Source organism: Ursus maritimus, unplaced genomic scaffold (genome assembly GCF_017311325.1).
Source record: "Ursus maritimus isolate PB19 unplaced genomic scaffold, ASM1731132v1 scaffold_1, whole genome shotgun sequence".
NCBI classification, from domain to species: domain Eukaryota; kingdom Metazoa; phylum Chordata; class Mammalia; order Carnivora; family Ursidae; genus Ursus; species Ursus maritimus.
In genome coordinates, this window is record NW_024423343.1 from 91,512,446 (window position 1) to 91,528,373 (window position 15,928).

Here is a 15,928-nt window from a genome sequence, read left to right on the forward strand (position 1 = left end):
TCTAATCATGAATCATGTTAATTAATAAGTCACTAGTGTCATCATTGAAAAGCAATTTCTTTCTTTTTTTAAAGATTTTATTTATTTATTTATTTATTTATTTATTTATTTGGGAGAGAGAGAGAGAGAGCGCGCGTGGGAGCAGGGGGAGGAGCAGAGGGAGAAAAAATCTCAAGCAGACTCCATACTGAGCATGGAGCCTGGCACCAGGCTCAATCCCATAGCCTGAGATCCTGAACTGATCCAAAATCAAGATTGGGTGGTTAACCAGCTGGGCCACCCGGTGCCCCTTGTTGTGAGTTTTTTGATTACTGTTTAAATTTCATTTCTAGTAGTTGGTCTATTCAGATTTTCTATTTCTTCAAGATTCATTCTTGGAAGATCATGTTTCTAGGAATTTACTTATTTCTTGTTGGCATAGTATTGTTTATAGTAAATTCTTATGATCCTTTGTATTTCTGTGGTGTTAGTTATAACTTCTTTCATTTCTGATTTTATGTACTTATTTACTTTCTGTTTGAGTGTGGCTAGAGGTTTATTGATTTTGTTTATCTTTTCAAAGAATCAGTTTTTAGTTTCATCAATCTTTTCTATTTTTTAAAGTTTCCATTTAATATGTTTCTGGTCTGATTTTTATTATTTTCTTCCTTCTGCTAGCTTTAGGCCCTGTTTTTTCTTCTTTTTCTAAATTTTTAGATGTAAAGTTTGATTGCTTATTTGGGATTTTTCTTGCTTGTTGAGATAGGCCTGTATCACTATGAACTTTCCTCTTAGAATTACTTTTGCTGCATTCCACAGATTTTGGAACATTGTGTTTCCAGTTTTATTTGTCTCAAGGTATTTTTAAATTTCCTCTGTAATTTGTTTGTTGAGCTCTTGATTGTTTAGTTACATGTTATTTAGTCTCCACATGTTTGTGTTTTTCCAGTTTTCTTCTTTTAATTGATTTGTAGTTTCATACTCTTGTGGTTGGAAAAGATGCTTGATGCAATTTCAATCTTCTGAATTTATTGAGATTGATTTTATGGCCTAACATGTGATCTGTCCTGGGGAATGTTCCATGTGCACTTGATAAGAATATGTATTCTGCAGTTTTTGAATGAAATGTTCTGTATATATCTATTAAATCCATCTACTCTAATGTGTCATTTAAGGTCAATGTTTCCTTATTGATTTTTTGTCTGGATGATCTGTCCATTGATGTAATTGGGGCATTAAAGTCCCCTACTATTATTGAATTGCTGTCAATTTCTCCCTTTATGTCTGTTTATATTTGCTTTCTATATTTAATTGCTCCTAAGTTGGGGGTATAAATATTTATGAATGTTATATCCTCTTCTTGAATTGGCCCCTATATCATTACATAATACTCCTTGTTTTCTGTTAATGTCTTTGTTTTAAAGTCTATTTTGTCTGATATGAGTATTGCTACTCCAGCTTTCTTTTCATTTATATTGAATATCTTTTTCTATCTCTTTTCTTTCAATCTGTGTGTGTCTTTAGATCTGAAGTGAATCTCTTCTAGATAGCACATAGATGGGTCTTTTTTTATTTTTAAATCCATTCAGCCACCCTATGTCTTTTGATTGGAATACTTAGTTCATTTATATTTAATGTAATTATTGATAGGTATGTACTTACTGTCATTTTGTTAATTGTTTTCTGCTTGTTTTTGTAGTTCTTCTCTGTTCCTTTCTTCTTCTCTTAGTCTCTTCCCTTGTGGTTTGATGGCTTTCTGTGGTGTTCTGTTTGGGCTTCTTCCTCTTTATTTTCTGAGTGTCTAATGTAGGGTTTTGGTTTGTGGTTACCATGAGGTTCATATACATTGATCTATATATGTAGGAGTTTGTTTTAAGCCAATAGTTGTGTAAGTGCAAATGCATTCAAAAAGTGCTACATTCCACACCCCCCCACCTTTTATGTTTCTGACATCATATTTTACATCTTTTTATTTTGTATATCCCTTAACTATTTATTATAGTTGTAATTGATACTACTATTTTTGTCTTTTCACCTTCATATTAACTTTTTAAGGGACTGATCCACTGCCTTTACTATATATTTGCCTTTACCAGTGAGATTTGTTTTCTTTCACTTATTTTTTTATTTCTAATTATGGTCTTTTCTTTTCCGCTTAAGAAGATACTTTAACAATTTCTTGTAAATTATGTATCTTTGTTTCATTAGTTTTTTTCCTAGTGTTTTATTTTGTTCTTTCATCTTTTAAACATATTCTTTTATTTCCTTATTTTGTTTGACTTTCTGTGTTTGTTTCTATGAATTAAGTGGAACAGCTACTTCTCTTAGTTTTGAAGGAGTGGCAGTGTGTAGGAGCATCCCCTGTGTAGATTGTGTGCACCTGAAAGCTTTAGCTGGCTGGCTGGAGCTGGAATGGGTACAGACCAGTGGAGTTTCAGCACATGCAATGTTGGGGCCACCTTGGCAGGTTGGCCAGAGCTAGAGCAGGCTTAGGCTAGGGTCCCTGGGTACACTATGCTAGGGTTGCCTTGGCAGAATGGTTGGAGCTGAAGCAGGTGCAGGACAGGGTGTCCCAGGGTGTGCTTTGCCAGGGCCACCTTGGCAGACCAGCTGGAGCTGGGGTACATGTGGTCCAGGGGGTCTGGAGTGCTTCACACCGTGGTAACCCTGGTGGGGAGAATTAGTGTGGGCATGTGATGGAAGAGCTGTCCCAGAGCTTGCCACACTTGTCAAAGGGTTACCTGGATAGGGTGGCTGGAGCTGAATTGGGCATAGGCTGGGGTAGGAGGTTCTGGAGTATGCCATGCCTGGGTCACCTTGGTAAGATGGCTGGGTTGGACAAGGACAGAAGGATCCTGGAACATGCTGCATTGCATCTGCCTTGGCAGGATGGTTGGAGTTGGGGCAGGCACAGGCAGCAGGCTCAAGGTATGCCATGCCAGGTCTACCTGGGGGGACTAGCTGATATGGGCTAGGGGTCTAGAGCTAACTGGTGTGGCCTTAGCAGGCCAGCTAGCATGCCTGGGGCCCGGTCTTGTCCACACCATCAAGGTGGAGGGGAAATGTAAAAAATGGTGTGTGCTGATGCTTCTGACCCTGCAGAGAGTTGCAGCATTTTCCTGCCCATTTAGTGATACTCTAGGGTTAGTAAATGGATTTCTTTCACTTATAGTCTAGTTATTCTTTAAACACTGTGCCCCAGGGTGGATGAGTCTACACAGAGGCCCCTCAGTGATATCTCTTCCTACTGCATGTTTCCATGTCATGGGTGGGATTCTTGTTACTGTGTCTCAGTCTCTCCTACCTTTCTGTGTGTGCTCCCTTTATTACTTGTTGTGCAGAAGCCATTCATTCAGCCCTCAGATCTTCTTCAGGAGGAATTGTTCTATACAAAGGTATGGATTTGGTGTGTCCATATCAGGTGAATTCAAGGGTTTTTCTCTGCTGCCAGCTTTGTCCTCTCCATGAGCTCTGGAGGCAGTTGTAGGGAGAGCTATTAACTTTCAGGGGCATGTTTCCTTCTTTTCTGGAAAGCAATTTCTGGCATTCACTATTCTAATTATTGAAGCATTGATGGAAATACTGATCTCAGAAGCACTTGTTATGGTCCTTCTGATATAAAGCCAGCTGATCATCCATAGAACACATATTCTTGATTTGGACAGCTGATAGATTTAGAGATGGTGTTTGAACTAACTAGCACATATGTAATCACACCTGGTCTATGATGAAATATTTAAAGCAATTTATAGACACAGTAGCATGTTCCTGGAGTTATCAAGAATATCCCTTTCATCTTATTTTATTTTTCCTTCCCTTCCCCTATGTTCAACTGTTTTGTTTCTTAAATTCCACATATGAGTGAAATCATATGATATTTATCTTTCTCTGACTTATTTCATTTAGCTAATACACTCTAGTTCCATCCACATTGTTGCAAATGGCAAGACTGTATTCTTTTTGATGACCAAGTAATATTCCATTGTATACATACACCACATCTTCTCTATCCATTCATCAGTCAATGGACATTTGGGCTCATTCCATAATTTGGCCATGGTTGATAGCACTGCTATAAGGAATATCTCTTTCAAGGAGCTCTTTCCTGCTATTGCTGAAGTCCCTACTTCCTGGAATTTTTTTGAATGAAATGTTCTGTATATATCTATTAAATCCATTAAAGCACACACGTATACACACCCTAATAAAATGTAGAAAAATAACTCTTCATCACCTCAGAACAAACATTTGGGTAAATGCTAGCATTAGTTTATAGACAGACAAGAAAAATTGTGCTTTCCCTCTCTCACTATGCCCTCAATTTCCCCCACCTCCAAAAAAACACAATAGAAAATTCAGAGAGAGACAATTTAGCCTTGCAACTATTTATATGATTAAAATTTATGTGGTTAAAAATTGACTTCAAGTCATGTATCAGTTAGGATTCTTCTAGTAGTGATGAATAGAAAATCCAAAATGGCTACAACTGTAAGGAAAATGTATTATCTTACTTAGCAAGAAGTCCTGAGATACAGCAGCTGCTGGGCTAATTAGTCCAGTGACTCAAACAATGTCAAAATCCCAGATTCTATCTTCCCACTTTGCACTGCTCATCATATCTGCTTATCACCCTTCCTGTCACAAAATGGCTGCCATGGTTCCCAGCTTCATACACAGACAGGACAATGTCTGGCAGAATAAGAGGAACTTTTTGTTTAATGTGCTTTTTTGTTTAATCAGTGAAGAAATCTCTTTCCTGAATCCTCTCTCCCCCCAGCACATTTCCCTTCCATCTCTTTTCCACAACTGTGTTTCCAGGCCGCATCCAAACCAATGACTTCTGTGAGAAACGGATCCACCAGGACTGGCCTTAGACACAACTGCTGTTCACCCCTGGAGCTGAGATAGAAAGAATGAAGGGTTTTTGTGCAGGTGCACAGAGTGTGAGACACATGTATGTGTTCAAGAAAGTGAATAAAGTTCAGGACAGCTGGTGGGGAGCATTCAAAGGAAGGATGCAGGACATAGCATGGCATGCAGAGGACTTGGCCTTTATCTTACCTGTCACACCCCATGCATTTAATACTCATTTGTAGGAATTACCTTGAAACTACATCTCTACTTTAAATTGAAATTGTTTTTTATTCACCACTGCTGTCCTCTGTGTGTCTTTAAGGATGCCTAAGTAGAAAAGGATGAGGTTACTTATCTCATGCTTTCCCATTTCCTCTGGGGAGGACTCTCTCAGCAAGATTATCTGAGGAAACCATTCATAATAGCAGGGCTCAGGCGTTTCTCCCAGGACCCACATGCACAATTCTTCTGACAGCCTCACCTGGACCAGAGCGGCAGTTTTAATCCTAGGACACCCCTCAGACCACAGGACAGGAACTTCTTTTCTATATGTAGGCCACCCAAACACCTCCCTCTTACTGACTTTTGCTGTTGAGGCAACATTGGAGAGCATCTATATATTCCCCCAAAGAGGTTACTCACATTTTCCAAAACTAAATGTCTTGCCCCGGGTCATTTTTATTTTGAACCCTTTTCAGGCCCTGAACTGTGACTTTGAGTCTTTGCACTTCATATCACATCTATTTTAGTATCGACTGCAAATGTCAAGGTAATGACGTGTGATTCCTTTTCTGGAGCGCCATTGAAGATGCTAAAGGAGAAGTGTGTCACCAGATGACCTTCTGAGGTCACCAAGAGGAATCTACAGAGGGGGAATCTATATGTATACGGCTGGCCTCAGTGAAAGGGAGGGAAGGAATGTTTGCTGTGACCCTGTATGAGCTAGGCGCTTTGCAGACATTTTGTTTAGTCTTGTCCCCACAAACCTAACAGGTGGGTATTATCATCCCCATTTTGCAGGTGTGGAAACTGAGTCTGGGAGAGATGAAGTTACTTATTCCAGGTGGGGTTTGAGCCCAGGTGTGCTGCCTCTGCAATCTGTGCTTTTACCAGTACATCATGCCAGGTTCTTGGCAGGGCTGAGTGATGACACTTAATGTTCTAAAGACATTGTGATAAGAGATGAAAACCCTGGCTCTGGGGCCCCAGTGGTTGTGCCACAATTTCACCTTGTCCTGGTGGGAGCAGCTGGGAGGATGGGGCGGGGCGTGGGGAAGGTGTGTTGGGAGCAAGAGACAGGGTCAGCAAATTATGTCCCACACCCTCTGTTCCTTTTGCCATTCGGTATTTGGAACAGATGCTCCCTGGGGACTCTCCCTCTGGGCCTCACATTTTCAAAGAAATTCAGGCGAAAGGCTGGCAGGCCATTAGTTCTGAGCCTCATACCAGGTCTGAAATAGAAAGGTGACAGTTCCCCTCTGAATAAGATGTTCTGGGAGCTGAAAAGACAAAATGAATTCCCTAGGGTTATCTTCCCTCCCTTTTGTCTGAGACAATGTTCTCTTTCCACCATGAAACCAGTGCTCAATAACCTTTCCTGAACCTCACAGTTTAGGTAAAGAAATAAATTTCCTGCTGCCACAGAAACAGCCTCTGACTTACCCAGCTACAGTGTAAGGTAGAAGCTCCATGGCGGTGAGGCAGTCAGACCAACCAAGTGCCCATTTGTGTATTTATTCACCAGGTGCCAGAGGTGCACACGAGAAAACCAGGCTCCCTTGTCTGCTCAACGGATGGCAGAGCCGAGTGGCCACATAGCCCAGGAGGAGGCACTGGCCATCCTGCAAAATGCAGCATCCCTGGGCAGAAAACCTGCATTTGTGATGGTGATAATTTCATGGATGGATATTCACCAGGTGAGCTTCCTACGGGACCCTTCATTTTCTTTCCCATATTTCTTTACAAAGGAAAAAAAGCAAAACCAACCAATACTTTTTGGGCATTTTGTAACATGCAAAAATGTATGCTTTACATCAGCAAGAGCCTGAAAGGGAAATATGTCAAACGGTTAAGAGTGATTATTTACAGTTAATGAGCTTCTAGGTCTTTTGTTTTTGATGTTGATTACCTGGTTTTCTATAAACTGAACATGGAATACTTTCTATTAAAAATAGAAATTAATTCTTTTATAAATGAAAGAAAGAATAAAGAATATAGTCAGTTTCCACCTCAAGTCACCAACATAGAAGGGCTGGAGCGAGGGGATCTGGGTTCAAGCTCTGGCTTTGGCAACAGGTGGCCTGATGTTCAATCTCCTGCTTTCAAATGCCATTTCTCTGATCCCCATTTTTATCTGTGATTGGCCCTCTTTCCTGAATTCGAGATGTGGATTTACAGCTGCCCATTCATCAGCTCCCCTCGAACGTCTGATAGAATCTCCAAATTCACATTTCCAGGACAGAGCTCATTATCCCCTGCAAGTCCACTACTCTTCAAAACCTGCTTCTCTAATAATGGCAGTTCCATCTTTCCAACTGCTCAGGCCAAAATCCTTAGAATCATTCTAGACTTATCAGTTTCTCTCACATCCTACAAACAATCTGTCTGTAAATCTGGCTTAGCCTATATGTCACATCCTGTCATATCGTAAAAGCAAATCGTTTCTCTTCACCTCCACTGGTAGTGCCATGAACACGCTACCAACTGTCTAATGCCCAGATTCCCGCAGTAGCCTCCTGGCTTCTCCCTTGCATTTGAGCAGAATTTTGGTAAGATGGATCTTGTTACTGTCTCTGCACAAATTCCTCTAGAAGCTCCATCTCACACCAAGGAAAAGGCAACCCTTACAATAGGCTAGAAGACCCTACACCATGTTTCCCTCCTGACTCCCCCTTACCTTCTCCAGCCATACGTGGCACCTTCTGCTCCATGAATGTGGCAGGTACACGCTAGCCACAGGGTCCTTGCATTTGCTGTCCCTTCTATCTGGAGCACTCTTCCCCACAGATGTCAGCACGGCCTCTCCCTCACCTCCTCCACATCTTCACACCCTTTCCTCAGTGTCTCTTTCCCAGGGAGGGCTTCCTAGTTTTAGGAAGCCCACCCCAGGCCCAACTCTCCCTTACTCCCTTTCCTGATCATGCACTCTCTCTCTGTAGTCATCGTCTAATGTTATTTATTTCACGTACGGATGTTGTTTATTGTCTCCCCTGACCCAGCTGCAATGTGAACTCCACGAGGCGGGAATTGTGTCTCCATTTTTGCTGCTGTATCCTCAGTGCTTGGGGCAGAGTAGGCGGCAGCTGATGGAAGGCACTTGTGGTAGGCAGAACAATGGCCCCCAAACATGTCCAAGTGCTAATGTCCGAAACCTGTGACAATGCTGCCTTGCCTGGTCTTTTGCCTCTTGGGCTTTGCTGATATGATTACATTAGGGGTTTTGAGATGGGGAAATTGGCCTGGATTATCTGGATAAATATAATCATGAGAGACCACAGAGGCGAGGGAGCAGGAGGGCAGAGTCAGAGAAGAAGATGCAATGAGGGAAGCAGGGGGGGAATGATGCAATTGCTGGAAGGGTCCATGAGCCAAGGAATGTGGGCAGCGCCTCAAAGCTGAGAAAGGCAAGGAAATGGGTTCTTCTCTAGAGGCTCCAGAAGGAGTACGGACCTAGCACCCTATTTTAGACTTCTGACCTCCAGAACCATAAGAAAGTAAATCTTTGTTGTTTTAAGCCACTGATTTGTGGTAATTTGCTACGGCAGCAATTGGAATCTAATATAGCACTCAAAAACATCTGTTGAAGAAATGCACAAATGGGCAGGGCTTCCATTTCTCTGTGAAATGGGAGGCTTGGACTTAGTTAATGATCTCTGATGCTGTATTTTAACCCATATTCTGTTTGTTTAACTGAAAAATGAATGTATGCCCTTGGTAAACAATTTAAATAGTCTGAATAGAGTGTAATGACGATAAGTTTCTCTTCTACCCCAAACATGCAGTCCTTGGTCTCTCTGCGCAGATGCAAATGCTGTGCCACTGTCTGCTGTTTGGTTCTGGACATTCCATGAACACAGACATCATTTCCTGCTTTGTCCACTATCGCAGTATGCTACACACACTGCTTTGCTCATGGCTTTTTCACTAAAAAATACAGTGTGAAGTTTGTTCCAGATCTGCATACCTAAAACGCCCTCATTCTTTTCCAGAGCTGTGTCGTGTTCCATTCTCTGACATCTATAGACTGCAGTCTATTTAACCAGTTCCCTAGTGACGGAAGGTGAGTTGTGTCTAGTCTTTGCTTCTATAATCCTTGAATCTACATCTTTGCACACATGCATATCTGAAGGATGAACTTTGAGAAGTGGAATTCAGGGTCGAGGGATGGGTAGCCATTTTATTCTGGTAGTGCCGAGTGCCCTTCCAAAGAGGATGTACCTCCCCTCACTGACACTCCTTACTCATGGCCTTACTCAAACTGTATTACTCAACTTAAAAAGAAACTTTATCAAGCTAATAGATGAAAAATGATACTGTGCTGTTTCACGTGAGGTTGACCATCTTTTATGTGGCCATGAGCCCTTTGTATTTATATTTATGTGAATTTCCTCTTCATGGTTCTTTCATTTTTCTATGGGCTTATTGACCTTTTAAAAATTTTATTTAGAACTATAGACATATGTATATATAGAGAGAGGAAGTTAGACTTCTGGCATTTATTATGCACATATTTGCCCAGTCTGTGGTTTATCTGTTTTATTTTGCTCATGATATTTGTTGCCATGTAGAAAATTTTTAATTTTATCCAGTCAAATACATCAGTGATTTCTTCTTTGGCTTCTGGGCTTTGCATATTGCTTAGAAATGCACTCCCCATTCGTATAGTGTAAAATATTCTCATAGCCTCTCATGCTTTATTCTAATACTTGTATGGGTTTTATCTTTATACCTAGATTTACCTAGAATTTATTAGGTACAGGGATCAAATGAGGGATTCAGTTCCTTTTTCCCCCCAAGTTGGCAACTTAATTGCCAATCCCGATACTATTAATGAAGGATTTGTTGCCCTGGTTTGAAGTGCCATCTTTATCCAATAACAAATTTTCCTAAGCATTTGTGTCTCTTTCTGGACTCTCTTCTATTGGATTGATCTGCCTGTCTAATCACGGGTCACTACCCAGGTAACTCTATTAATTATTTTGGCCTTGATAGTGCATTTTAATACCTAGGATTTGTCTCATTTCTCTTCTTTTTCAGAAAATTTCTGGTTATTCCAGTATATTTTTTTTTCCATACGAACTCTAGAATCAGCTTGTTATATTCCCAAAAAAGCTCTTATGGTATTTTCATTGGGAAAGCATTCCATTTATAGATTAATTTATGGTACCTGACATATTTACAATGCCTAATATTCTTTAAAAATTAGTCTAAATGCTATTTTTATCATAGAAATAATACATGTTCATTGTAAAAAAGGTTCTGACAATTCTGTAATGTATGAAGTAGAGTATGAAAGTTCCATTTCTCCGCCACCCCCAATCAATCCTTCCCCTAGAGGTAACCACTGTTAATAATTAGGCATTCATCTCAGAAGATGTTTTTAATAAGTACATTTGTAATCATGCATATATATATATACATTTTAACATGTGCATATTTTGTTATAAAGCTCTTTCTAGCTTCATATCACACATACTGTTTTTAATCCACTTGTTAAAATCAATTATGTATCATGAATATATCAGTCATATGCACGTTGCTATTTGTAGATTTACCATATCCTTTTAGAGGTCACATGATGGTCCACTGTATGGTAGGACAAGGACACCACAATTAATTTACCCATTCTCCCCCAGATGAATGTTTGCATTGTTTCCAGCTTTTTACAGTTACAAGCAATGCTGCTGGGAACAGCTTTGAGCATTATCTTTGCACCTTTGTGCAGGCGTTTCAAACAGATACATTCCTAGAAATAGAACTGCTAAGTCAGAGTCTAAAGGCCCTTTCAGTCATGAAGTGTCATGACATAGGAGTGACCTGCCCATCAAAGGGAGACTTATCTGAGCTTGTGCCCTTCCCCAGCACTGACCTCCCCCAAGCCCAAGAGGTGGCACCACAAGTAGTGGGGAATACGGAATCCCGGGGGAGCTCTTAGTCCCTTTACAAATGCATACAGGTCCAGTGCCTGGTTCAGTGAATGCAGCTAACAAGCTCTGGGGGTATAGAGTTTTGGTCTCACTGAAGAGGCTGGCTCTGAACTCTCATCACATTTTGGGCAGGGAAGCGAGGGGAGAGCTTTGGAGATGGATGGTGATGGGGAGGGGAGTTCCTGGTCTACTGCTCTGTAACCTGGAATACATTTTCCCATAGAAAGGTTATAATTAGGTATAGTGGGAGGCAACATTGAAGGATTAATACAGCATTAGTTCATGTCCTCAGGGACTCTGAAGAAGAAATGGGCTTTGGCAGGTTGCTGGCTAGAGAATCGAACTATTGTAAGCAGTAGTTCCAATAGGAATACGCTTTCTGTGTCTAGACAACTTACTTACTGAGTTTTGCAAGCATTTGTGCTGTGCAGGGAAGACAGCCCTGCAGCCTTGACCACCTCCCGCAGTGGATTTTCCAGCCGCCTCTTCTTTCTCTTGGGTGATCCCAGGTCTGCCAGTCTTGTACTGGTCCAGGAGAGGTCTGTGATCCCTAGAATGTACCTTGTGGTTTAGTTATGTCCTTTTACTTGTCTTTAGTCCCCTCTGTCTTCCCTTCCAAACCCTCATTACTTTCCTTAAGCCCTTCACACAACCCCAGTTCTCTCATAGTTGGATGGCTTTATTGCCTATACGACCAAAAAAAGGCTTACATTGGGCAAAAACTGCCCTAATTTCCTGCCTCCCACTTTACCCCTAATGTATTTACATGTTCAGTCTCAAAGGATGAATACCCCAATTAAGAGCAGCCAATGCTCTACGTCCCTGCCCTGTCCATCTTCTTCCCCATCAGTTATTACTTCTGTCTTACATAACTGGGTGGCTGCACTGCACAACTGTAGGGGGTGCCAATCACATGCAATGTGATGTAAATGATGCCACCTGCAGTTGGCAGTGGACAGCTTCTCCTCTACCATCCCTTTGTTCCCAGTGTGCCATTAACAATAGTCTCCCTTCTCACCGTGTCCCTCTTTAACTACCACTCATTCTCTCTTCTCTCAGACGGTCTTCTTAAAAGAGTTATTTACACTCATCTCCACTTCTTTAACCTCCTTTCACTCTCCCCTGTGCTGCAATTCATTTATTCTTTCCATCTAGACTTATTAAATGCCTAGTACCATGCTAGATGCTCAGACCCCAAAAGCAAGTAAAAAAATATAAGGCCCCTCACACTCATAAAGCTCACAGACTATTGAGAAAGAGAAACAGACAATAATAAATCACATTTAAAAAGTACACAGTTCCAAACAGAGTTGGGCTTTATGTCCACATAAATGGAGGCAACATATGAGAGTCTTATGTATAGCAAGGGGGATGATCTGCTATCTCTATCAAGCAATATATTTGTTTTGCAAAAGGTACACTCTGGAAATACTATATTTCCTAGGACTGACTAAGGGTAGGAATTTCTCATCCTGAAGCAGGTCAATGGGAGAGACACTTGAGGCGGTCTAACCTTTTGGTATCTCTCAGATCTATTTGCTTGAACACATATAGGCCAAATTATTGTAGCGCAGGATTAGGCCAGGAGTGGGGAGAGGGGACATTCCAATTATTGCCCCCTGCCCCAAGCCCCCTGGGTCCAGTACAAAAATGAGTGGCTTGATTTCTGAGGCCACTGGTAAGAACATGCTGGTTTGGAGGAAGGATCTACCTGTTGAGACTAAACTCCAGAAAACAGGCCAAATGCGGTCAATCAAGCTGCAGACATTAGCACAATGAAACGAAGGGATGCGACGAACGCAGATGAGTGAGAATGCTGGTAGACCTCCAATGAGTCTCACTGTGTATTATGATGGCATCTGACAACTGTTTCCACAGTGCCAAGGGGGGGTGGGATCCAGGCTCCCACAGGGCCGATGTTCAGGAAGGTCCACTGAGAAGGGTAAGAGGTGCAGCTGTGTTCAGATCAGGGTCCAGTGTCAGCTGTGGCAGAGAATAAATGCGTGCGTGCTTGTTTAAGCCCATGCTATCCCAGAGGTATAGAGTTGGAATTAAACTAGGGGTGGGGCAGAGGCGAGAGCCTGTGCACTTGGGCTTTGCAGACAGACAGAGGTGACTTTGCAGCCTTGTGCTGCTCCTTCCTAGTCGCATGTCCTCAGTCGAGTTGCTTCTGTATTAGGATGCTTTGGGTTCCATATAACAGGATTCTCAACTGGACTGGCTAAATTTATAAGGATATTTTGCTTTACTTGAGAAGAAGCGCAGAGGTAGACAGTACCAGGCTCAGCAAGACAATCAAAGACCAAACTTTTCTCATCCTTTCCTTCTTCCATCCTCAGGCACATCCCATCCTTCCCCACTTTATGACTGCCATAAGACTGACAAAGCTGCTGGCTTTATCTCCTCTCCTGATAATATCTAAAGCATGAAGCAACAGGGCCAAGGCATTAAGGGCTTTCTCTTCTCTCATCAGGGAGAAAACACTTTTCCAGGAATTCCCAGCAGACTTCCCCTTATGTGTCTCGTGCCCATGTCTGTAGCAATCATGGGTAGAGTGGAGTATGGTTATCCAAACCGGCTTTGACTAATTCTGACTCACTGATTCACTGTAAGCTGGGCTCATTGCCGCCCCTCAAGAAAATCAGGCCCTGTTAACAAGGAGGCAAGCGAGAGTTGCCCTGGGGTGGGCAGCCAGCAATGCCTGAGTCTCAATGGCTTCATTGAGAATAATTGGGAATAACAGTACCTGCCTCACAAGGTTGGAATGAGGATGAAATGAAATAACAGAAGTAGAGCACCTGGGATATAATGAGTACTCAGTTCACTTCCTTTTTTAAGTAAGACTAGACTCTTAATACTAGCAGGGACCTCAAAGGTTAGCTACACCAACCATTCCTTCTTTGGGTCACAGAGCAAATGGGTGTTAGAACCAGACACAGGAAAGAGATGGCAGTGGCTTAGAAAACAGTGGGGGAAAAGATCAGACTAGGAATACAGTATGAGGGTCTTGCCATCAGGTTTTGCTGATGGCTTAGGTATATAGGTGTGAAAGAGCCGAATCGGGATGCTTCAGGGTTTTTAGATGTTGCCGTGTGCTGAGATGGGAAACCTGTGGTGGACTGGAGGGGGTGGTGGTTAGAATTACTGTGGCTAAAATGGGAGGAAAGGCATTTGAAGTTTTCAAACATCCTTATCTTCAAATTCTTTGTTTTACAGGTTTAGGATTGATTTATATCATATAGAATAATGGGAAATTTCTAAATCCATAGAAATAAAAGATGTTTGGAGATTTCCATGCAACTTAGCTTCTTACAAATTTCCCAGGATTCTCAAAGTATACAAACATAGTGATTCGAAGGGGCACATGCACCCCAATGTTTATAGCAACAATGTCCTCAATAGCCAAAATATGGAAAGAGCCCAGATGTCCATTGACAGAAGAATGGATAAAGAAGATGTGGTACACAAACACGCGCGCGCGCGCACACGCATACACAGTGGAATATTACTCAGCCATCAAAAAGAATGGAATCTAGCCATTTGCAGTGACATGGATGGAAACTAGAGGGTATTATGCTAAGTGAAATAAGCCAGTCAGAGAAACACAAATACCATATGATCTCACTCATATGTGGGATTTAAGAAACAAAACTGATAAACATAGGGGAAGGGAAGGAAAAATAAACTAAGATGAAAACAGAGAGGGAGGCAAACCATAAGAGACTCTTAACTATAGAAAAAAAACTGAGGAAATGGGTGGGTGGATGGGGTAACTGGGTGATGGGCATTAAGGGGGGCACTTGATGTAATGAGCACTGAGTATTCTATGCAACTTATGAATCACTAAATTCTACCCCTGAAACTAATAATACAGTATATGTTAACTAAATTGAATTTAAATAAAAAAATAAAAAATAATCCAAAATACTTATTACTAAATAGTAAAACAGGTCACAGAACAATAAGAATTATATAATCTCATTTATGTAACAAAAAATAATATATGTGTGCATGTGTTTTTAATGTTTTATGAACATTTAATAATGTATTATTGTTATATTCTTGAAGAATGTTAATTATCAAAAAGGTAAAAAAAATTTCCCAGGATTATGCTACCTAATGCTTACATCTGATCAATCTTTTAAAAAGTCAAATTAATGTTTAAAAATAGTCTCTTCTTTGTGAATTTAACATGCCTTCTCTTTGACTCACTCCATTTGGCACAAACAAAGGATGAAAATCAACTCATCATTGCCTTTCTGTAGTCCCTGGAGGCTTCTGAACACTGTGTTTAAGAGCTCCAATTCCTGCTTCCCCTAGAGTGATAGTTTTTCTTAATTTAGGGGACACCAAAGGCAGGGTCTTGAATGCAACCCAGGGAGGTTGGTTTTGCTTACCTGCTCAAGAGCACACTTTCAAATACTGGTTCTTCAGCAGCCAGGCCAGATATGGTCCTTATCAAACTGAGTAGATGCATCCTCTGAGAACTGGTTAGCCACAGCATCTTCAATCACCCTGCCCTCGAGTGGTGGCCATTGGTTGGGGTCATGGGAGCCAAGAAAAATATAAATCAGAGAAGGAACTTTGAGAATCCTTAAACTTAGTTCAATGGTTCTGAGCCTTGCCTGTAATTAGAATCAAGTTGGGGGATCTTCCAAGAATACTGATGCCTAGGTTCCACTACCAGAGATTATGATGCAGTTATTTGGGTTGTGGTCAGGGCATAAATAATTTTTAAACTTTCCCCCAGTGATTCTAACATGCAGCCAGGATTAAGAACCACTGACTTTTCTCCATTTTCCCTTTACAGATAAACTCATTGAGTCCCAGAACTAGAATAAGGCCACATGACTCATTAGGTGGTATATGAGGATTCAAACTCAGGTTTCACAAATCTTCACTATTAGTAGTTTTAAGAAGAGGGGAGCATTGCCAGAAAGAAAAGAGGG